The following is a 22,428-nucleotide window of genomic DNA, read 5'->3' as shown; positions in this document are numbered from 1 at the left end:
GCGTACACAAGGTCCTGTGTTCAATCCTCAGTACATCCATTAGTAAATAAATAAATGAACCTAATTACCCCCAATACAAGAATCGAAGAGGAAGAAGAAGAAGAAGAAGAAGAAGAAGAAGACAGTGCATGGGGAGCTAGAACAGTAAATAAAAGAGGACGCAAAACAGTGTAGAGTTCAAGCAAGTTTCCCATAAAAGTTAATATTTGATCTCATATTAAAGAATTAAGACAAGTTGTTGAAGGAAGTGCAGCACGGTTAAATATTTCAACATGAAATATTTTAAGAGTATAAGAGAATTTCACCAAAAGATAAGCAAGTGACTAAACACTTCAGTTCAATACACATTGACTAAGGAGTCTACACTCTTTGTCCACTCACTATGCATCTCCATTTCCAAATAAATGCAATATAGCATCCACTGAGTTTGACAGTAGCAGTCATATGCCAGGAAAAACAATTCAGATAACCGTATTACACCTCTAGGGGGACCTGAACCTAAACACAAATGCCTCTCAAACTGGTAACATTTTAAACGCAATTTTGGGGAAAGGTACATTGTGGTATTCATGCCATCATATCACTCATCTAACTCTGCCCATGTGATAACTGTCTTCAACTAGCTGGGACACTACAAAGTGGACACCAATTTAACTTACAAATTGCTAGAAGGTGAATTACCAAGAACAAGTTCCAGGAAGGACTTCTATCTAGGAGAACTGTAATACATAAAACTGCTAAACCCTTTGGGAGCCTTTTCACTACCCCTCCAGATAGTGCCACCATGCTTAGCACTGAAAGCATTCATTAGAGCAGACTGAAAAATCATCAATTCAGGGGTGTTGTAACATGGACTGTGAGAGGTTGGACTGAGTCAGATGTTTTCTGTTATGCAGAGAAAAGGTGAACAAAGTGACTTCTAAATCTCCACTCAATTCTAAAGTGCAATTCAATTACTTAAGTATCCATTTTACTGAGCATAAAATATGAGTCAGGAAAATGAGGATTTCCCTTATAGTCTTGTTTATGCCTAATGACTTGGTGAAATTATTAACTGACCACCTTTGAATCTCAAAAGTGTCCACTGACACTAGAGAATGTTAATTCCTTTTTTTAAGTTTATTAATTCCTTTTTTAAAGTGATATGCCTCTAGGAGTCTGTCAACCAGCTCCATGGAGACTGACAAGCTGGATTCTATGCCTGAAAATAATAATCTCTTTGGTTTTCCTTCTAAATGTAGGGTTTGATGTTACTAAATGTTAGTGTCATCTATTGCTCCTCTCAGCTACAACCCTGAACCTGCCAGGCCTGATGTGTTGCATACATTTTGTGTAGGTAAGAATGAGAAAACATTTAAGAGAGTAATTTCTAAAATCAAGGCAAATCAAAGGATTTAGGAATTTACCTGAATACTGGTTGTTAAAGATTATAATGGAGGAATCATACCCAAATTCAATCCCTTGCCCTGGAGCCCCACCATTGGTGCTGTATGTTAGGGCTTCATTTCCTCTGATGGATTACAAAAACAATGTTGAAATGCTAATTCTCATCTATGTCCTAGTCAACAATCGTGGTGTGACTGAAGATTTAGAAAAGGGACTTGTCGAATGTGCAGATGACCTAAAGTTATGATTAAAATATAATTTGTTGGATAACAGGTTAAAGATTCTTAAAGTTCTAAATAGGCTAAAACAAAAAGCCCACTCAGAAAAATACAATTGAACGTAGATAAATTAAAGGTCTTACTTTTAGCTTAAAATGAAACCAGAAGGATATATGAGAAAAGACAGGTGTAAAATTGTTCACATGGAGAACCCCCCGGAGCCCGGGCACGGAAGACGGAAGGCTCGCGGCTGGAAGGCGGCTCCGCCCAGTGGGGGGGCGGGGGCGGGGCAGCGCGGCCGCGGTGGGCGCCCCCTAGTGTCGGGTTCCTCTCGGCGGGCTCCTCCGCTCCTGGGGCGCGGGGTGCGTGGCGGCGGCGCTGGGAGGCGGGGCGGCGCTAAGGGGAGCCGCCCTGCGGCGCTGGCGGACCCGCGGGGCTGCCTGGCGCGCCGGGCGCTCTGGGACTTCTAGTTCCGGAGGTGGAGCGAGCGGTGCCGCGCGCGGGGCCTCCGGCTCAGGCCGAAGCATTTACGGCTCTGCCCGGGCGGCACAGGACCATTTTCTCCCGGAGAGTCTCACCCTGTTCCTGGCAGCTGGCAACGCTTACGGGCAGATAGCCGTCTTTAGCTTGTCTGCTGCTTGGAGCTCCGAGGCCAGAGAGGAAAGTAAGAAGCCCGTGGGGGCCTTCCAAGCCCACGAGGGGCCTGTCTACAGCATGGTCTGCACTGATCGACATCTGCTCGGCGCTGGGGATGGGGAGGCGAAGGCCTGGCTTTGGGCAGGGATCCCCAAGAAGGGCTGTAAGGAGCTGCTGCTCCTTACGTCAGCCCCCACACAGGACCAGCCTGGAAGTACCTGAGGTCAGTGCTTTGCTTCTCCTCCCCGAGGAGAAATCCCTCTTCCTGGCTGGGGGAGACTGTCAGCTGCATTCGATGGACCTTGAGATGGGGACCTTCAGGCGGGCCCCCCGGGGCCACACCGACTACATCCACTGCCTGGCACTGCGGGAGCGGAGCCCCGAGGTGCTGTCAGGTGACGAGGATGGGGCTGTGCGGCTTTGGGACCTCCGCCCGGCCAAGGAGGTCCAGACTACCGAGGTCTACAAGCACGAGGAGTGCTCGAGGCCCCACAGTGGGCGCTGGATCGGATGTTTGGCAACTGACTCAGACTGGATGGTAGGTGTAGGTGGCCCAGCGCTCACCCTCTGGCACCTCCGATCCTCCACACCCACCACCATCTTCCGTATGTGGGCACCACAGAAGCACGTCACCTTCTACCAGGTCCTGGTTCTATCAGCGGCCAGGGTCACTGCGTCAGCCAGTGGCAGCTAAGTGAGGAGCTCAAGGCCCAGGTGCCTGGCTCCTCCCCAGGGCTGCTAAGACTCAGCCTCAGCCAGCAGGCATCAGCCCGAGTGCAAGGTCCTGACAGCCGCAGGCAACAGCTGCAGGGCGGATGTCTTCACCAACGTAGGCTACCGAGCTTTCTCCCTGTCCTTCTGCCCTCCAGCGACACCCCCACCTCCATCTCGGGTTTGGCGCATTTTTTCTTCTTTTTTATACAAATAAAATTTCGGGCTTTTCAAAGAAAGGAAGAAAAGAACCTAGGGAATTATTTGGGATAGTATGATCCAATGGTGTGATAAAGACACTAAGAATGGGTAACACTTATGTTGAAAGAAAAGTAAAATGTCCAGACCAATAAGTGAAACAGTCCCATGGTGTTTTACATTGTTAGGACCATGGGTGGTACTGTGTTCAGCTCTATAATTTAAGGTAAAACAGACCGAAGTCTATTAAGAACAAATAAAGAGGCAAAGAATGCATAGCTGGGCAAACAGACATGTTAGGGAGGTAAAATAACAGCACAACAGTAACGATACTGTACTGACTGCACCGTTGATAAAGCAGTGCTTTCTGTGTGCTGGAGACACTTTAAGTAAGTTGTCTGCTTTAACTCCTGCATAAATCCTAGGAAATAATACTACTGATTCCTTTTTTCAGATGAGGAATCTGATGCTCAGGAAAGTAAGTTGTCTAGGATTACTTCCATACTAAATAATCAAAGGCATTTGTGTAGAAGAGAGAAAGACATCCTTTCCAAAGGGAAAGGAATAGAAGCTACAACTGGATGCAAAAGAAAAAGTCCTAGTATTCATAACTGCATTAGGGTGAAACTGCCTGCCTGCCTACCAGCAGGTTCTCCTTTGCTGCATGTAATCATGCTGAGGTGAGCCAAAAGGAAGAGAATTTACAGAAAAAAAAGTTCCTGTGCTGATTGGGAGGTGGGGTTAGGTAACCTTCAGGTTTCCCTCCAACCGTAAAGTCCATGCTTCTAATTTTGAGACATGGGGTGCATTTTTTACCTTGGTATTGTACACTACTTAGATCAGATCAAATTAAATCAAATTGAAAAAGTCATTCAAGCAGTTGTGCTGAACTGACAGGTCTCTTTCATCAAAACAGCTGTTCCAATTAATCTGTGTAGATGTATCCATTAATCTATTTCTGTAAATGTCACATTTCACTTGGGTTTTCTATTTGTAAAAGCAATTTTATGAATATTATCTATACATCATATTAGTAGCAAGAATATTAGCAAAGTCTTTGCCCACAAGTTTATGGAGTATAGTTAGTTCCCAGTCTCTCCCTGCCCCGCTAGACACACGCAGGAGCCGGTGCTGCTGAGCGGGACCAGCCTCCAACAAGCTCATTCATAACTGAGAGAGAATCTCAGCCACTTTGGCCATAGAAAATAAGAATTCTAAACCATTTCTGAAACCTGTATCCTCCCTGAAGTATAAATTCCTCAAATCTTACATGAAGCCTGTGGTAAGTAGAATGGGCCCCACATGGGTTTTGTATGTCTAACCAGTTTCTTTCCCCTCCCCTCACCCCATTTTTGTCAGTTTTCAGTCAAATTCAGGTGATGAAAAAGAAAAAAAGAACAATAGCCTTGGGTTGTGCTCATGAAGCTACAATAGAGAAACTGGAAGAACCCAGAGCAAATACTTATTACTTGGGGAAGTAAAACCACAAAACGCTAGGGTTTCCCTGATAAAAACAAAAAGATAGGCATAAAATATAGACAAGGTGGGCTCATTCATTTCGTTCTTTTCTTTTCTTTTTTTTTATTTAGTTCTTTTCTTTATTTTGTTTTTTTCTTTTTTTTTGTAAATGTGTGTGTCTATAGCATGTCAGTAGCTGAACAGTTCAAATCCTGACCAAGTCCATCCTTTATTTTGTACTCTCACTGTGTTTGTCTCTTCTGTATCTCTACTTTATTGTGTTACCTTAGAATTATTTGTGTGTCCATTGCTTAATATCCGTTTCCTCACTAGACTGTCTGCCCTATGAGGGTAGGTATAATGCCTGTTTTTGCTCACCTTTATCCCTAGAGTTTCAGCACAATGCTGACATGCATGATGCCAGTCAATAAGTACCCAGTGAATGAATAAATTAATGAATGCAACCTTGGAGAGCAAATTTTGATTAACCACAGGCTTTATAAATCATTTACACAGGAAAGCTCCAGGACAGACTTTATTTTTCCAAAGAATATCTTTGCAGAAAAGTTTAAGGAAAAACCATTCTCACACTGTTGGAGAACATTACCATTAACTGTGTCATCTCTGAAAAATAAAAAGGACAATAAACAGCCCACATATCAGCCTGAAATTGGCCAAAGTCTAAAATGTTTTTCCATCCCTAATTTATGTGATTTTATCACTACAATCTTTTTTTTTTTTTTTTTGGAAAGCCAAGCCAGATTTCTGGCTTTTCAAATTATACTTCCCAAGTTCCTCTCTAACACACAACAGGTATGTCTTGAGTCACCATGCAATGAGATCTGACATCAGGCAATATAGATAACACTGTACCATATCTTAAGAATACCTTCCATGAGGCGTACAAAAGAATAGCATGATGCAGATTTTGCTGGCTTGCTTAAGTGGTGCGTTTAAGCACTTCCTGTAAGCTGAAATGAGCAGGGAGTTTTTCACCACTGATCTGTGTGCAACCTATGTGATATTCATTACCACTGTTATGGAATAGACAAGTCAAAGCCATATCCATATTCACAAACTAAAATAATTCACAGATCTGATTTGATATAATGAAAATTAGAGGATATTTTGTTTTATAGTAAATATTTCAATAAAATGATATAGCTCTGATTTCTTGTTCTGCTACAACTTGTAGCCCTTCTAATGATAGACAAAGGAAATTAATATATTTTGGGAAAAAAATATATCCTAGATTTTCTTACTAAAGGTATAATCTTGTAGCCTCAAGGGCCTGGAAGAATGGCATTCACAGAGGCTATAATGTTTTGGTAGATATGTGCTATCAGCAAATTTCCTAATTATATCCACTTGCAATATTGTAGAAGGGTAATAAGACACATCAGATTGTACTTAATGCATCCTCGGTGGCCTGGGAAATTCATTTTTATATGTTCATATAGGACTTCGTTTTTCCAAAGTACGATCTCTTCTGCATATAACTGTCACCTCTCTCATAAACATTAGGATATGTCCCAGGTTTTTATGTCAGGTAGGAAAAGCCTTATCTCTCTTATTCCAAGAAGCTTTTTAAGAATTCTTCAGATCTGAGATGCTAAGATATATTCTCTTGCAGATGTTTTCCTTTTCAAATAACTCTTTGAAGGAGGAGGCCCTGCCCAGCTGAACTGCTCTCAGATTCTCATTGAGAGAATTATTCACATTACAACAGAATTAGCTGATATGTCTTCTTAAAGTCTAGAGAAATCCATTGCATAACATAATCAAGCGTGTCTATCAAATCCAAGACAGTACACATTTTCACCAGGATTTGTTTGTGGGGTTTTTTTGGTTTGTATATTCATTTTTTTTTAAACTAAAGTCCATACTTTGTTTAGATTTCCTTAATGTTAGTCAATGTTCTTTTTTTGGTCCAGGATCCCACCCAGAATGTCACATGACATTTCCTCATCATATCTCCTTAGGCTCCTGTTGCTTTTTTTGATGACCTTGACATTTTTGAAGAGTGCTTGTCAGATATTTTGTACACAATGCCAACAATGAGATTTTCTGCTGTTTCTTCCTATCATGCTTAGGCTGGGGTTTAGGCTTTGAGGAGGAGACTACAGAAAACAATGCCGTTCTCTGTTACTTTCACAACATCGATAAGCAGACACACTGTCAACATGGCATACCACTGTTGACGCTGATTTTCACCCCGTGGCTGTGGTAGTGCTTGTCGGGTTTCTCTGCTGTAAAGTCCCCTTCTGTTCCCCCTTTCAATACTGTACTCTTTAGAAAGACAATACTTGAGAATTGGAGAGTTACGCTCTGCCTACTTGAGGGAGAAACATCTATAAAAGTTATTTTAAATTCTTCTACACAAGAAATATACTCACTGGGATTAAAACTACTGTTTATTACAGCTCTGTTCTTGATATTTAAAAGCTGCATAAAAGTGGAAAATTAAGAAAAGACTGGTGATATTAGTAATAAGGATATAATCCTTACCTCTTATGTCTGTCAATTGAGGTAAGATAGATGTCAGGTCTGCTGCATGCAGCAAATCTTTAGATGCAATAAATGTCCATTGGATTTTAATCTAGTCAACTGGATATTAATAGCGAAGACAAAAACAGTGTTGAAATGTTTTATAAAATCTTGGAACTTTCTTTAAAGGTTTAGAAATTAAATGTAATTTGGGATTTTAAAATACTTATTTGTTCTCTGGGAATGGTAACCCTCCAATAATCTTTAGGGTCTAGTTTTATAATTCAACTCATTCAGCTTTCATAAAATAGAGACTATAAAGTGTACACCTTTTTAATGAGTTAAACCACACATAAAACAAAACTTTAAAATACACCACCTTCCAAAATTATCATCAGCTGTTCCACAGAAATGTATAGTAAGTTTACCTATTTGATGCCAGTGAGTTTGATGACTTTCATGTAAACATTACTTACAACTCAGGATAATCACATTTCATTTGCATTTTATTAATATTTCAGCTACTGATTTACTTTAGACAGTTTGATGCTTGTGCTCATTTTCATGTTCTTCCAATAGTTAAACATGAGCTTCAATACTTGCCAGTGTCAACCTGCGGTAAGTGACCTGTACAGTCACACAGCTTATGTAAAAAAGTAACATTCATTACAAACATTTTACTCTCCAATACTTACTGCCAAAGGAAAACATCTGCACATGCCCAAACACATTATAGGTGAAATTATTAGCTACCAGTTGGGATGTATCTGGCTTTACATGTTTTTCATCACTTTCTCAGTTAAATATTAACTTTTCTTTTGTTTGCAGGAAGAAATCACATCATTTGGATAGGCAACAAAGACCAGACAAACCTGAAAACTTCTTACTTCTAGTATTTCTATGGAAGAGTTAGAGAAAAGGGTTCAGGTACAGAGCCTCCAAATTTAAAGAAAAGACAACCCATGCATGGAGTGCTTCACTCTTTAGAAACCTCTTTGATAAAGGAGGGGGCACACCTTTTTACATTTTGTAAAGAGATTTTAACACTAAGAGGCCCTCCCTCCCTCAGACCATGGGGCTTGAACCAAAGGGGAGGTGGAGCTTCCCAACTACACAGCAAGTGATAATCTTGTATTGGAACAAATGCAAGGATGACTCAGAATGTAATGAGAGTTGTGCATGTAAGCAAATGACACAATATGGCTTGTGGTATTAGAAAAAGAAAAGAAGATAAGGTCCAGGAGAAGTCTACTCATGTTTAGAGACAAGGCCACGCAGAAGAAAACAAAAGCCCCTTAATTAGCACACCACAGCAGAAGGGCTGACAAGCCTCTGTGCTTCGCAGCGGAGCCTGTCACTTGTAGCTCCTCCCCTCTCACCACCTACACAAGTGGGAACATTTGTAGTGTTTATATCTAAAATAAACTACAAAAGAAGGAAAGGTTTCTAAATAGACTGCATATAAAAGGCTGAGCCTGAAGTTCCCTTTCTATGAAAACAGAATGCCTGCGATGCTTTGCCAGCATTCCTGCTAATGCCACAACCAGCCAACGAGACAGGCGCGGAAGGCAGACGAGCCCGGCACCCAGACTTGCTTATCCAGAGGCTGCCGAATTGTGTTGTTATTCAGGTGCTTTTTCTTTTTTAAGATATATCTGGTTTGGAATATTTTTCTGTTCACATGAAGATGGGCAGGGAATTAAAACAAAAGACATGAAATTTCCCTGCCTGTACTGCAAAATGTCACCTCACAGCATGTCCCAGTACCAAGCCAAGAGGTGGCTTAGGCAGGCTCTCTGCCATCTGACGTGGGCCTGAGGTTACTTGGCTTCCTGGAGGGCCATCTTTTCCCCACACAACAAACCTCACAATTTACCCTGCCATGGCCCCAATGTTAATGCTATATTCCTTTTGTGATGTAGAACAGGGGTCAGCAAACTTCTTCTGTAAAAGGCTGGATATCCAATTTTAAGCTCTGCAGGCCACTTGGTCTGTACTGTAACTCCTCAAAAAGCCAGCCTGTGTGCCCACAGCCTGAGAGGAATCCAAGCAGGAAAAAGAAATTAGGCAGAAGATCCATATGGAGCCAGGCAAGGACGGATGGTAACATGACCAGTTATTCTATTTACATCCCTCTACCCAGGCTGTGTGAGTGTGTGTGTGTGTGTGTGTGTGTGTGTGTGTGTGTGTGTGTGATGGGGAGAACGGTAACTCTATCCTCAGCCATCAGCACTATACTTGTAATTTCTCACCTGAACAATTTGATGCCTGTTATAAGACGTAAAGAATTCATGGACTCTGACTGTGACCCCAGAGACCTGGGTTCGAATCTCCGTTCTGACACAGCTGCTGTGTGCTTGGGGGAAGGCTCTTAATCTCTTCAGACTTGGGTTTCTTCCTCTGTGACAGAGAAATAACAGTCTCCCTCCCAGGGATCACAGTGAGGTGGAAAACAGTCATCTAAAGCTCTCTATGTTAATCCAGTTCCCCAATTAGTCTGCCATCCCCTTGATGGTAGTAGCTCTGGCTTTACTTTTTTGTTGGGTCCTCCCACCAATCCTAAGCCTTGGGACCCAGCATCATTCATTAGTTTTTTTTTTTTTGGAAGGACTCACTGAGAGGTCTCTACAAAACCTCACTAGTTTCTTCAATAACATTCTCCAGTTTGCAATTCCACAGTTGCTCCTGGTGACCATAAGCTTTCTTCTGAGTCACACCCCTTCACTGGCCCTGAGGTCACCTAGCCCCTGCACCCCCAGGTTGTGGCAATGCCAAGGTTCCAAGAAGCCTTGTTAAAAGCAATCATCCTTTTCAGTGGATGGTCTTTTTAGCACTTAAACGCTGCTGAATCCTTCACAACAGCCCCTTTTACTGGCAATTAGGAGGCCCCATGCCAGGGTGAATCATGCTGTTCTCAGAACAGATCACAAAGGGATAATGAGCACTTTAAATCATGTAGAAAAAGAAATGGAAACGGCCTGCCCACGGGCAGGGAGATTGAAGCTGCCTCTGAAAGGGCTGCACTGGGTGCACAGCCACCCCAGCTCAGGGGAGGACAGACCCCGGTTGATGACAACAGCAAACACTGATGCAGCACTCACTGCACTCCAAGCACTGTCTGTGCACTTTACACCTGTCACAGTCCTACAAGGCAGATGTCATCACCATCCCCATTTCACTGATGAGGAAACTGAGGCTCAGAGAACTTGCCCGCATTCATTAGAGCTAGTTCCCGGGATGGGAACAGATACAGTATGGACCGGAGTTTATGCTCTTAACCACTGCACTATGCAGTTATATTATTTAAATAACTTCTGACCCCACTGCGGAGCTTCCCACAATGCAGGAACACATTCACATCCGTATGAACATTTGCATTCTCTGAGTCCATCTCTTAGGAAGGCAGTGCTGGTGCAGGGAGTAAATCTCTTATAGTGAGGGAAAGACGTAATGTAAGGGTGTGAGCTGGAATGTGTAGGGAAGAGGGGAGGCTCCATGCATGAGTGAATGAAACAAGATGGGTGTGAGTCACTGTCCAGTAGAACATGCCAAATCAGGTGCAGTGGAAAAAAGCAACCTCCTTCTATACCGCTGCTTTTCTTCATTAATATACAAGTGCAGAGTAATTTCTGCTTGTGCATGGGCACTAGTAGGTGTGTGTTGACAATTCTAGGCTGCAAGGGTTTAGAAATAAGGCAGAATCTAACAGAATAGGGCAGGGGGCAGCAGGAGGACTCCCCCCATTATCGGGGTGGTCACAGGTGAAGTTCCAACTGGAGAATGTCTGGGCATGTCAGTCTAGGTTTTCCCAGCATGTCTGCTGCTGGGTCATTTGCACCAGAGCTGACCAGACTGCGATGGGGGCCTGCAACACCAGGGGTCTGCAGAGAACAGGGCCTGAAACTCCGGGACTGCAGCACTAGGGCCAGCTGCTGGGCATCAGGTCCACAAGGCCCAGCCTGGGCACCAGACGAGGGCAGTGCAGCCCCTGCTCCTCAGAAGGCTCAGAATCCCAGTCCACTTTCCTTCTTGGTGTAAAATGTTCTTCCATAGATTCCATCTATCACAAGGGCCAACAGCAAGCAAATCCCACAGACACAGGACTCCCAGGAGAGCTGACAAGTAGGGCCATGCCTTTAAAAAGTGGACAAGATTTCTCTCCTTCCTCTCCAAGGATGCCCTCCCAAGTCCCCTGCCTCCAGCCCCAGTCTATTACTCACATTACTGGATTAACACAGCACTAGGCACTGTTTGGTCACCTGAAGTCTGAGGAGATCATCCCTGCCTCCGTAGGTCTTACCACCTAGCTGGAGAGTCACAGAAAAGGAAAGAACAATAGATAACAACACGTAATTAAGCACCATGTGACATGCTGCATGCCATCCACGCTAGGGGCTCCAACTGCGGCTCTGGACTCCAGGGGAGACTTGCAAGTAGCAACAGGGATGGACTGAAAGTGGGGAAAGCAGGACGCTAGGCTTGCAAGCTGCCTCCTGGGCCCCAGGAGGGTAGCTCTGGCTCCTCGGACCCACACTGCTCCTTTTGTACAACTAGCATTGGACTAGATTGGCCATTCCCGAGTCGGGGTGGGGGCAGCAGGTGGAGCACAAGACACTGGGAGAGTTTTTTACATTACACAGATTGTTTGGAGACCAAAGGACTCCAAAGGCATCTCCTGGGCCAAAACAGAAAACAGGGGCTTCCTGCAGCCCAGGTCTGAAACTCCTCTCAGATCCAAACTGAACCAGACTTTGAGGGTGACTTGGGTTTGTTTGAGTAGAGAGGAAGTGAGGGGCCAAGTGCAGATGAAGGTGGTAGGGCAGGGCAGGACCCAAAAATAAACAGTCTTGTCTTGGAACCCACGTGCGCACGTGCACGCGCGCGCATGTGCGCGTGTTTTCAGCACCAAGGACAGCACTCCTGCTTGCTGGTGGGAAAGACAGTGATGGACCCCCAATATTTTAATCCCCCTAAAATAGAAAAGCCTGAGGCAGGAGAACAGCTGAGCAGAGACCAGCAGAGAGTCTCCTGGGTGGCACCAAAGCTGAGATCAGGAGCAGGAAAGGCCAATTCTTTTACCAGGCAACTTTCCTGCCTGTCCAGTCAGTCCATTCTCTCTATACCTTCAACTGTCTTTGAATTAAAACACAAAAGGCCACGGAAGAGTGGGAGATAATGACTAAAACCTGTGACCAAGTATATTTATCCACCCTCAGGTAATTAATCAAGCCTTAGGACTTATTATTTGGTGGAGGGGGTAATTACGTTTATTTAGTTATTTATTTTTAGAGGAAGTACTGGGGATTGAACTCAGGACCTCGTGCATGTTAAGCATATGCTCTACTACTTGAGCTATGCCCTCCCCTCAAGCCTTAGGATTTAAATGGCAATATTATTAGCACCTGTCCTGGACTTCTGGCTGGCTGCCTGCCCAGTATCTGCTGAAATAATGAGGGCCCACCCACCGGCCCCGGTCCCCCTCTCTGCCCCATGCCTCTGTGCAGAGAAAGGAGCCCTTCCTCCAAGGCTTCTCACTAGGAGGAATTCTTGGGACTCCCCAGTCCCTGGAGATATCTCCCTTCCTGCCAGCACCAGACTCAGAACCGCAGAAAGCCAGGGAGGAAAGGGGCTGAGAGATTGCCTGGTCTAGGGTTGACCTTGGAATTCTGCAGAGAAGCTCCCAGAGTGACGAGGTGCGTAGAGTCAGGGAGAAGGCAGGTGGGTTCCTTCCGCTGCCCCTTTTGATTTTCTACACGAGATTTCCTTGAAAGATTGTGATGAAAAAAGGGGTTCTGTATTTTTAAAACTTAACTTTTATTTTAGATAATTGTAAATTCACATCTGGTTGTAAAAAACAATAGTGATTCCATGTATCCTTTACCCAGTATCCCCCACAGGGAAACATAAAGATGCATAGTTACTGTCACATCCAGGGTATGGTTGTCGATACCGTCCATCGGCACAAGGATCCCTCCTACTGTGCTGCTGTACCCACACCCCCTTCACCCCGCCCCCCTTCTCCAATCCCTGGAAACTACTAACCTGCTCCCCCTTTCTATTACCTTGTCATTGCAAGAATGCTACATAGGTGGAATCACAGAGTATGTAACGTTGGGGGGCTGGCCTTTTTCACCCCGCCTAGTTCCCTGGAGTTTCACCCAGGCTGCTGCGTGTGTGGACAGTTGATTCCTTTTTACTGCTGAGGGCCATAACTTATTTAACCATTCACCTGCTGAAGGACATCTGAATTGTTTCCAGTTTTTGGCTATTACGAATAAAGCTGCTATAGACAATTGAGTACAGGGTTTTGTGTGAACGTAAGTTTTCATTTCCCTGGGATAAAGCACCCAGGAGTGTAGCTGCGGGATCATATGGTAGCTGTAGGTTTAGTTTTGTAAGAAATTGCCAAGCTGTTTTCCAGAATGGCTGTACCACTTAACATCCCCACCAGTTATGTATGAGTCACCCAATTTCTCTGTATCTTCACCAACATTCAATGTTGTCGCTAGTTTTAAAAAAATTTTAGCCATTCTGATAGGTATATAGAGATACCTCGTTGTAGCTTTAATTTGCATTTTCCTAACAACTAATGATGGACATCTTCTCGTGTGCTTATTTGACACATCTATATCCTCTTTAGTGAAAAATGTCTCTTTATGTATTTTGTCCATTTTCTAATTGCTCTGTTTTTAATGCTGAGTTTTGAGAGTTCTTTATATACTCCCGATGCCTGTCCTCTGTCAGGTATCTGTCTTGCAAAATCTTCTCCCTCTTTGTGATTTGTCCCTTCCTGTTCTAAACAGGGGTTTCCTCAGAGCAAAAATTTTTAATTTTTATAAAGTCCAATTTCACATCTCAGTGTTGATCTATTGATTGTCTTTATTCATTTGGTTTGAAGTCTTCCTAGTTCTTAGTATGCAAATGATTTTTGATTGTTATGTAACAGTCAAATTGTTGTGTAATGAGACTCTGAATCTCTGATTTAAATCTTCTGTTTTGACTGGCTCTCTGTGATACTGCTCTGGCAGGGGAAAGAAGGGGCACGGCCTCACTAGTGTAGTGGAGGCAGAAGCCCAGGAGGCACCTGTTGTACAGCTGGATGGAGGTGGGACTTTCAGGACTCCACCTCGTCCCCACTAACCTTGCTGTAGGGGTGGCCTCATTACCACTGGGCAACAGTGGAAGTCCCAGCTCTTTTTTAGAACCTCCTCTGACACATCCCAGCAGGGAGGAGAGGGGCACCTCCACCCCGGTGGGAGTCCAGGTCCCCCACATGGTGAGGAGGGAGGCAGGGGGCTTCCTGCCAGCCAGCAGGGACAAAAGTCACAGCTTCCTACTTGGCCTTCTCAGACACCACCCTGGTGAGGGGGTTAGGGGGCCTCACTACAGCCCAGAGTGTGTTGGAAATCCAGGCTCCCACTGGTTCTTTGCTGGTGCGGGTGGGGAAGGGGCCACAGTTTTTGTCTGTGCTGTTTGGCTGGAGTAGAGCAGCTACTGTCTAAAAGTTTTCTATCTTGCTAGGTTGTCATTCTCCTGGACCCACACTTAGAGTAGGCTTTTACCAGGACTTTCATTAAAAAAAAAAAAAAAAAACCTGTGTCCATTGGCATTCCCTGGCTACCTACTTCTTCAGCTCCAAGTCTGGGATACAGGGAGCAAAAAGAAAACCCAGAGAGATCACTCCTGTGTCAATGCTCAAGACCCAAAGGCCCTAGCTGGTCTGCCTTCTCTCCACCTTTCAGAATCTTATGTTTGTTTTATATAGAATGTCCAGGGCTTAACTGCACTTAGCAGAAGGAATGTAGAAAAGAACATCTACTCCATCTTTCCAGAATCAGAAATCCATGTCTGTATTTTAACAAAACATTTTGATGACTTTAAGCGTAGTTTTGCAGAGAGGAAACTGAGGCTGCAGCGAGATGATGTATCTCACCAGCGATGAAACAGTAAGTCGGAGGTACAGAGGCTGGGACTCCTGTCTCCTTGCTCCAGTCCGATGCCGTTACCATGACAGCATGGCTCCTCCCCACTCACGCCCGTGCATCTGACCTCTACAGGCGCAAGCTGCCCTGCAGACACCAGCTCCACTCCCTCCGCGTATTCTCACGTTGCTCTGAACTGTTGCTTTTCCACTCAAGAAAGTCTTCTTTCTCTAAGCAGATTCTGGATACTCTGAGGACAGAGCCCAGGCCACCCGGCTCATACTGCGTACAGTGGGAGCTCAATGAATGGTTGCTGTCTGTTCCTGTAAAAGTCAGTCGTCAATAGTGTTTGGTAAGTGTTGTATCCTGGGTTCCTCCAGGTGAGCTGGAGCCAGAAGTCACTTCAGGGATGGGGATAGACGGCATCTTCTGGGAGAGAGATGCCCACATGCTGGGAGCAGCGGAGGTACAAGATCACAGCGTGGTCCATTCTAGGAGGCTTGTTAAGAGGAAATGCAGCCATACTTTTGGTGCTCCCAGAGGAGCAACCCAGGTTGCAGCAGGACCTGGGAACCACCGTGTCATGTCCCAGACTTCTTAGTCTGTGGTTTAAATGCCCATTCTCCCCAGTCTGCTCTCCATGTAAACAGAGACTACACCCGTCTCCTTCCATGTCCCAACACCAGCTTCCCAGCACCGTGCCTGTGCCTGGCACACAGGTGGCCCTCAGTGATAACGTGCTGACTGGATCAATGGATGAAAGAACAAATAAACAAACAAAGGAATGAGTGAACCCTGACGAAAGGAAATGGCTGCAGGAATGAGGATGTTTAGCTTTAAAAGCAGACTTGCTGGGGAAGAAGCTAAATAGCCATGCAACAAAACTGAAACCATTAGCTGGAGTTTCGAGGAGGTGGTTTGGACTGAATCAAAGAAAGATGCTGTTCTCAGTGGAGCTGCCCCACAATGCTCTGAGACGCCTCTGGAAGCAGTGAGCTCTCCATCTCTGGACACGTCCTGAGGGGGGTCCTGCACTGCAGGGTAGGGGTTGGCTCAGGGGACCTCTGAGCTTCTTGTCATCCTGAAAGTCCACAACCTTAGGGTTTACTGGAGACCTGCCTAGCTCTGGATCTGAAGGAGATAAGGGGGGAAGAAGTCAGCCACAGCCGCTGCTGAGTTTCCAGTAGAGGTGGGGCACGTGACAGTCATTCTAGCCAGTCACCAAATAGTTCTGGTTTCCCCATTCCAGGCAAATGGTAGGATTATACTTTTCAGTGTGTTTATGGTTGGGTGGGGCTGTGTGACTAGTTGTGGACAACCAGCTAAGAGTGGAAGTGACATGCGTTACATCTAGGCTGGAGCGTTGAACTGCCAACACAAGCCCCTCCGGTGGTCTGTTCCCTGTCATGACGACTGGTGAAAATGGCACCTGCTCTGCCAAGCTGGGTCCTGAATGGGTGGTTTAAAGTTACTGAGATTCAGGGCTGTTTGTTACCACAGCATTTCCCAGGCTATCCTGGCTGATACAGAGGGCAGACTTCCCCTGTATGGAACACCAGAGGAAATATAAGATGGACAAGGTGCACAAATGGGTGGGGTGGGACAGCAGTTCCAGCATCTCAGCATGACACACAGACATCTCTGCTCTCACCACCCTCATCCCCCACCACCCTGGTAACACCCAGCACTGACCAGCTACTCCCGCTGTGCTCTCTCCTGCCTCTGGCACACCCCAACATTATGGCCAACTTCAAGTCGCTGTTAATGCTGTTTCTTCTCTCTTCATCCTTTTCTCTCTTCCCCTCCACCCAGGAAGACATCCTACCCATTCCTGAAGGCACAGATCAAATCTCATGTCCTGCAAGACATCTCCCTATCCACAGAGACCAACAGGACCGCTCTTCGGAATGACTGCAGTGTCTGAGCTCAGGACGTCCCTTTGGGGGCACTTACTGTGTGTGCCTTTGGCCTGTTTCATGTTAACTAGCCTCCACCCTACAAACAGGTAGTGAGCCCAAAGGCTCCAGCTCAGATGTGAGCCAGGTTCACAGCAGGCGCTCAATAAATGCTGCCTGAACAGAGAGCAGGGCCTTGAACAGAAATATGATATTTCTTAAATATCTGTAGAAGCTGATTAAAAATCTAGGCACTCTGACTAAGATATCTTTTGCACTAATGAGTTTTTACATTGGCTCTGAATCAGATACTATAATTCCTGGAGGGCAGCAAGATGACTGGCAGAAAGCTCCTTCTACCCTTTTCCAGAGGTAAAGAGGTACGAGAGGGGTAAACAGTGCACTTATGATTCACCTCCACCTGCTACCTGTCATCTCCTGGGTCCGAGTCAGCGGTGACTCCCAGGGTATCCCTAACCTGCAGGATGCCACAGGTATCAAGGTAGGTGTGGGGAACAGTAGAGAAATAGGAAAATCCAGACCTGCTACTGCTATTAGCAGCTATTTGGTCCCATTTCATGGAGACACAGAATGTAAATAGTGTAAGAGGTTTCCAGAGAGGCTCAGAGAAGTCTGTGGAGCCCAAACCCCGTTCTTCAGAGGAGACTGGAGTGTGTGCCACACATGGGTCAACATCTGGTTCTCCTGACACCTGGGATAAGGCTCTTTCCACCTGATGCTCTGATGTGCTACTGGCATCATGGTGGAACACGGGAGTGGCCTTCTCTCCTCCCTCCAGGGAGTGCGGGATCACAGGCTGTCAGCCAGGACTCAGGACATCATTTCTGGCACATGCCTCCCTTTCTCAGGGCTCCACACGAACTGTCTGGTGAGGAGGTGTGCTCACCAGGTTCCCAGCAGAGATTACATCACTCGCTCAACAGCCAACACTATGGGCCAACAAGTCCTTCAGTCAGGAAGTCCTTCTCAAGGTCTAATTAGAGGCCCTGCTGCTGTTGTGCACATTAATTTCATTTCCTTGGCACTGCTGTGCAGATGGAGAAGAGCTATTTGTGGCAGACTCCACACAACCTTTCACACGCCTCTGGCTTCCTTCCCTGGATGCTAAACCCCCTGCTGGTGCCTGGAGACATTTTCTAAATGCACCGGGCTGCACTCTCTTGTTTCAGGCACTTTCTTCTACATCATCTCCATGAGCTTCCCGTTACAATGGAAAGGTGGAAACTGTATTTCAGCCTCCTAGGTAAATGACAAGGTGATGGACAAGCTCTCTTGGAAAGAGGCTGCCAGGACACCAAACAATCCTAAATACAGCTGAGTCCTGATTGCTGGCAGTTGGACAGGCCTCTTCAGGGCTATGTGGAGCCTGGATTTTTTTGTTCTGGACTCTCTGGGCCCCCTTCTTCCCAGCTCATGGGATTCTATCTGGGGTTACCCTAACTTTGTGCCTCTGAAAGGGTTCAGAGAAGATTTTTCTTTTTTTTTACATTAATTAAAATAACAAAATAAATAATCCCAGTGCATGACTGCTCCCCAGATGGGTCTGCACCTGGCCCCTCATTTGGCACATGGTCTGTGACCCACCACACGGTTTCCTGGGCAGAATTTAGCACCTCAGCACTCTCCTGCCAGCCCCACTGCCCTGGGCACATGTGGCCAAGGTGGGGTAGTCAGGGAAACTGCTAGAGCAGCCAGCCACCCCAGTCTCAGTCTAGCCTGTTTCCCCCTGAAATTCTCCCCCAGGGGGAGGATGGGGTAGCAGAGCTGCCCCATTATCTCAGTGACCCCCGAAAGCTCAGCCAAGTTGGTGTGGCCAGAAGAACAGGGTCCGCTAGGGAACGTCTGCCTGGACCAGGTCCGAGCCAACTCAGGGGTCGTGACTGAGCACCCACTGTGTGCAAGGCCTTAGGCTAGGGGCGGGCAGGGATGTAGAAGCAGCCCTAGCGCCCAGCTCACGGCCGACGACCAGCCGGACAGGCAGATGTACATTTGGAACATCCCGGTCCCCCCATGAATCAGCGTGAGGGTGTCTGCCTGGTTGAGAGGGTGCAGTCAGGGGCAGCGGGTGTGCTCATGGCCCTACAAGCCAGTCCACTGCCCCTACATGTGGTGGACCAGGATGAAGGGGCCCTTGCTGGATGTCTGGGCAGCAGCCTCCCGTCAGAGCTGTCCAGCAAGAAGCTCTCCTCAGCTGGCAGCTCTCTGGCTCTCCCCGCCATCAGGGCCACTGCAGGGCAGGTGGGCAGGGACAGCTGCAGCACGCCAGTTCTAGGGCTTTCCTTAACGATGCGGTCACTTAAGGGAGGTTGGCCAGCTTTGATCCCTCCACCAGAGGGCGCCAGAAGAGCTGCTTCATGAGGGGACGCCCGAGGTTCCCGGGGATGAGGTCCAGGATGCTCCCACTGCCAGGAGCGTGGACGTGGACCTGAGCTACAGGGCCACGGGACAAAGGCCACACCCTAGAGAGGGCACAGCAGAGAAGGAAGCAGGCTGTCCCAACACGGCTGAGCTACTGTGCCAGCCTGAGTACTCACCCAGGTTAGTAGCAAGAAAGAGACTTGTCCACAGCACTTCATTGTTCGTATGCTAATTAACTGAGTCACTAATGTCTAAAAATTGGGCTTTTTATCACCGAGCAAGGTTCTCCTGACCTCAGAAGACCTCGTTTCAATCCAGCTCCTGCCTCCCCATGCAGTGCAGTGTAGAGTGTCCGAGTCCATCCAGGAGGTCCCGCTCAGTGCCACCTCCCCTGCTCGGTGCCACCTCCCCTGCTCGGCCTGCCCCGGCTCCTCAGCTCTGGGTCACCAGAGATCTGGCCACCCTTTGGACCCTGCATCTCCTGCCCTGCACTTGGCCTTCTTTCACACGTTATCCTGTCCTTCTAAGAGGTAAGGCACCTGAAGGCAGAAGCTATGCTCCAGGCCTCTACAAACACCACCCGGCTGAGGAATCTATGAAAAATCCCTCTGCAAATACCCTGAACTCTAGGACCAGCTGAGTTTCCTCGGCCTCCAGCAGCCCCGCACAGCACAGGGGCGCTGCCACACCGGGACTCAGGCGGGGCAGCCCTCCCTCTTAGCCCCGCCGGCTCGCCGCACGTGGACACCGCAGAGTCTGCACCCCTAACCCACGCGGCATGCGGCACGTGGGGCTGAGGCCGGCTGCCCATGCGGCACCCTGCCCACTCCTTTGCTTCTTGGAAGCAGGTGTCTCCCCCTTCCTTCAGCTGAGATGACCAGAGAGACTCTACATGGGGGCGGTGGGAGTGCCCATGGCCCCACAGCCTTCAGGAGACCCCTACTAAGAATGCTCGTGCTCCTGGCACGTCAGGGAAGTAAGGCGGGTTTATATTCTGAGAGCCCATCTCCACCTTCCTGGGGCTTGTCCCCTGTAACTGACCTGCGTCTCAGTTCTACCTCCCAAGAAAGGATCCAATGTGAGCCTTTTACAAGTTCTTGAAATTCAGGTGCATTTCATTCATCCCCTTCTTATCCCAAGCTGACTGCTCAGCTGCTTCTCAAGGTGGGAATGGGGGTCGGCTGGTCCTCACGGTGCCAGGGTACCCCTTCCCGCAAGCCCCCAGCCCTGGCCAACACCCCACCCACCCTCCTCCAGGGATAAAGGCAGCTATGAAAGGACAACCCAGAGGGAGGGAGGCAGATGAGGGGCAAGCGGGAGGACACGCCATTCCCACTCCCTGGGAAGCCTGTCCAGAGAGATGGGAGAATGGGACCAGAGGGAAACAGCAGGGAGAGGGGGCCCAAAAATGGAGGCAAAGGAGAGAGAGAAGAAGGTAGACTCTGGAAGATTCCAGAACCAGACACCTACTAACTAAATAACAAACAGCTGGTTTTTTAGTTTCTCACTGGTAAAGCCTCTTAGGTCCTCAGTCTGAGAACTTCAGCCCTTCCCTGAAGCCCTCTCTCTCCAGTTCTTGAATTCCCAAATCCAAGCCACCTTTGCCGCTGAAGAGTTAAGGGAATCTTGACGTAGGAAATCCCAGACAATCGGCAGACACTGGAGACGGTGCCCCTCATGTGCCAGGTCCTAGGCCAAGGGCTGGAGGGGTTCGGGGGTACAAATGGGGTCCCGGAGCAAGGACCAGCAGTCTGGTGATGGGGACCAAAGACCTCCATAGAAGGCTATCTGCTATAGTAAGCAAGGTAAAGGGCCAGCAAGGGGACGGGGCAGGCCACAGACCTGGGTTCAAGTCCCAGCTTGGTCAGGTCATCACAGCTCCATGGACCCAGCTTCCTCATCTACAAACAGCATGGAGAAGCTAGAAGGACTCTCAGAGGCCATCAGGTCTCCTGGTCTTTTTATGAGGAAGCTGAGAATTGCCACCCAGTTTGTGGCATGGCAGAGCGAAAAGGAGAACCTGGGTCTCCTGCCCCGCCCCACCCTGGCTTTATCGAGGCCTCCTACTTAGAATCAATGAGACACACACACACACACACACACACAAATGAGCGTGGGAGAACGACCCAGGGCCGCTGTCCTCCCGCCCCATGGTACAGCAAAGCCCTACAGCCTAAGAAAGAGCCACACCGAGGCCACTGACCACCTTCTCTCAGGACAGAGTACAGAAGAGATGATCTCATCAGCACCATGGGACTGAAGCTGACACAAGCAAGTGGGCCTGGGCAATGTGTTCATGCAGCTGCTTTGGTACAGGGAGCAAGTTACTGCAGGAGCCCACAGAGCCTCCCTCATCTCTCTGGACAGGTGCAGGGTGAGGCTGGGCTGGGGCTTGGGGATAGATGGTTTTTTCCAGCCTCTGATCCCACCACCTCCCACAGGTCAGGATGAGGCATCAGCAAGAACAGCTGGACAGCCAGAGGGTGTGCAGGGCCTGGGGGTCACCAGGGATGGCTCTCAAAGAGCAGCTGCCTCCTTCCCTCCCAGCCACATGATGCACAGGGGGCCCCTCGGGATCTCACAGGCAAGCAGCCCAGGCTTTCTGGTCCCAGGAAGCTGGTTGGCCGGGGAAGTGGACAAGTACCTGACACCTCACCCCCTCAGCCTGCCCCTCCAGGTCCTCTGTAAACCTGGAGCAGAAGTGATCTCCAAAGTGGCCTCACCAGCACCAAAATCCTAGGGGTCCCCTTATTTGCAGGATCCGCCATCAATGTTGATGTGCGAACCTCTAGTTCATGCGTTTGACTGTTGTGTATATTCCACAGTAAGGATATATCATGTATCATTTATCCATTCCCCTCTCAACGGACCATTAGCTGTTTGCGGATGTTTGTTATTATAAATTATGTTGCTACTGAAAATAAATCTTACGAATCTATGTGTCCTGGGGAGGGAGAGCTTCACTGTGGCTGGGTATTCAGGGAGAACTTTCCAGAGTGCAGACAGCACCCTCCCCTCTCCTGTTTCCTACTCTTTCCACATCACCACCTTCTCAGGAGCACCATGGCGGGCAGCCCAGGAACCTAGACAGACAAGACCATGAAAACCCCCGGATGGAGCTGGATCCCTACCTGCTGC

The 22,428-nt window shown here is 47.4% G+C and overlaps 1 pseudogene; it reads left to right on the top strand.

The window, feature by feature from the left end:
- The first annotated feature begins 1,807 nt into the window (after positions 1 to 1,807).
- LOC102528170 (THO complex subunit 6 pseudogene) lies at positions 1,808 to 8,539 on the top strand (annotated as a pseudogene).
- Positions 8,540 to 22,428: the final 13,889 nt, after the last annotated feature.

The sequence above is a fragment of the Vicugna pacos genome, chromosome 23 (assembly GCF_048564905.1).
Source record: "Vicugna pacos chromosome 23, VicPac4, whole genome shotgun sequence".
NCBI classification, from domain to species: Eukaryota; Metazoa; Chordata; class Mammalia; order Artiodactyla; family Camelidae; genus Vicugna; species Vicugna pacos.
This window is presented reverse-complemented; position numbering and strand designations above follow the sequence as displayed.